The sequence below is a fragment of the Trichechus manatus genome, unplaced genomic scaffold, assembly GCF_000243295.1.
Source record: "Trichechus manatus latirostris isolate Lorelei unplaced genomic scaffold, TriManLat1.0 scaffold00012, whole genome shotgun sequence".
NCBI lineage: Eukaryota > Metazoa > Chordata > Mammalia > Sirenia > Trichechidae > Trichechus > Trichechus manatus.
Genome location: NW_004443948.1, coordinates 20,710,012 through 20,712,597, shown reverse-complemented (window position 1 = coordinate 20,712,597; position 2,586 = coordinate 20,710,012).

Sequence of the window (2,586 nt, the reverse complement as noted above, 5' to 3'; positions counted from 1 at the left end):
TAATTTGGAAAAGGATAGTGAGAATAGCAGCACAACTGGAAGAATGTAATTGATGTCACTGAATTGTACATGTAGAAACTTTCGAAATTGTGTAACTTTGGCTATGTATATTTTCAGTAAAAAAATGGTCCTCGAGGTCGAGAAGGGAGAGTGTTGACATGTCATGGGGTTGTTAACCAATGTCATAAAACAATATGTGTACTGACTATTTAATGAGAAACTATTTGTTATGTAAACCTTCATCTAAAGTACAATAAAAAAAATTTAAAAAAAAAACTATTTTGAGGCCAATTTCATGTTATATGTCCACTGGATTCATCTTATGGCTTTCTTACATTTTATTTTCAAACTACCAATTGTAAACAAAAAAATCCTTTTGTCATTTTTCTTTCTATTTTTAAATGTTTTTACCCCAGGAAAATAATTATTAATATTAAAATATTTCCATCAGGTCTTTGCTTATATTTAACCTCAGGACAAATTTGATAGCGCTGTGAAAAGGTGTCCATTTCTCATTGCCTTAATGAGGGATTCGTCTTAAAGATCCAGTATAATTTTGGACTATTTTATGATATTTAATTTCCATCATTCTAAATGTTTAAAATTTAGTGTAAACTGCAATCTGGGCAGCAGATTTATGGGAACACTCTTAAAGACATTTCCCGTTTCTCTGAATAACGGTTCACTTGGGTTTGCAATAGATGAAGTTTGAACGTTAAAATGTGAGTGTGTTGTTTCAGGTCATAGGAACACATGGCACTTACCCAAGTCTCCACATTGAAAGACAGATACGCTTCACCTTTTCTCAGCAGTAAAATCCCTCAAATCCTGTTTCATGTGCATAAATTAACTAAAAATTCAGTATAAATATAATGCTTAAGAAATCTGAAAGTTTAGTAAGTCAATAACAATATGATCTGAACATCAGAGAAAAACAGGATTGGGATGAATCTCAAATGCCATCTAGTCCAACCATGCTTCTCCTATCTAAACTCTGTACCATCCCCGCTAAATGCCCATCTAGGGCATGCAAGATCATTTCCAGCTACTGTGAAGTCAGTGAATCTTCAGGCAATCATTTCATCACAAGACACCCTTGACTTCACCCACTAGGCCTTGTTCTACTCCATAAAAACAAAAACAAAAAACAAGTTGTCTGGTCGATTCTGATTCGTGGTGAACCCATGTGTGTCAGAGTAGTCCTGTGCTCCATAATGTTTTCAGTGACTGATTTTTCGTAAGTGGATTGCCAAGTCTTTCTTCCAAGGGGCCTTTGCATGAACTCTAACTGTCAATCTTCCAGTTAGCCACAGAGCGCATTAACTGTTTGTGCCACCCAGAAATTCCAGGTCTAACCCATAAGATCATAAAAATCAAAATGTATGTATTCTTCTACATAACAGTTCTTCAAATATTTGAAAAGCAGTTCTTTCTACACTCTAGTAAAAAGCCTAGTGTCTTTCATTTTTATTGGAAATTTGGCTTATTTGAGTCTCCTTCCCATCAATCTTTCTGTTCCTTTAAACATAATTAGTCTAGTCTTTAAACTCATTATATCCATGACCAGTGGAGTCTAATCAACAGTAATTCGAGGTAGACTATGACCTTCAAGTATGACATCATGCTTCTTCTGTTATCACAGACTAAGATCACATTCAGCCTTTATAGTCATCTGATTATGCTGTCAGATGAAACCCTTTTGTCTCTTTCACATATGCTATCCAAACCTCACATTTCTCCCACCTCAAATTTCTGTGGTTGCTTTTAGATATCCAAGAAGAGTAGCAATGTCTTTGTTACTTATCATGAATTAAAAAACAGTTGCTGTTGAGTCGACTCAGACACCAAACTGTGATCCGTAGGATTTTCAATGGCTGATTTTAGGGGAGTAGATCATTATGTGATCTTTCTTCTGAGGCACCTGTGTGTGGACTTGAACCTTCAAACTTTCAGTTAGCAATCTAGTATGTTAACTATTTGCACCACCCAGGGAATCCATTTATAAAAATTAAGCAGTTGTAAAATTAGTGTGTGCTATGCACTCAAAATTCATTTATGAATTAATCACAGGAACTCAGAGAACATAGCTCTGAAGTCAACGGGTGTGAATCTATAGATTCAGATTCATCATCTATAAAATGGGAATCATAATACTACTTATCCTGTAAAAATTGACATTGATTAAAAGGGAGAATCCTATTAAAGCTTTTCACATGATGACTGACACAGTAAGTATGGAAATAAATGTCAACCTAGATGAAGATGATGGCAATGAAGAGTTCGGTAGGATCTCATACTCATTATCTAAACTTATTTTTACTGCGTTAAAAGCTGCATTATCGCACTGAAAGGGAGAACAGAAGGAGGAATAAAGTTTATCTTCTAGTTTCAACAGCTTATATCTAGTGAAAGACAGAAATGCAACAAAAAAATTAAAAATTAACATAACAACTATATGAAATATATATATCCAGTAAGCATGGAACATAGATGTAGTTATACCTAGATTTATCTGGGAACATCAGGGTGGATTCCACAGAGGATACAGGCTTTGAAATCAGAACAAAAGATGAATAGGAGTTTTCT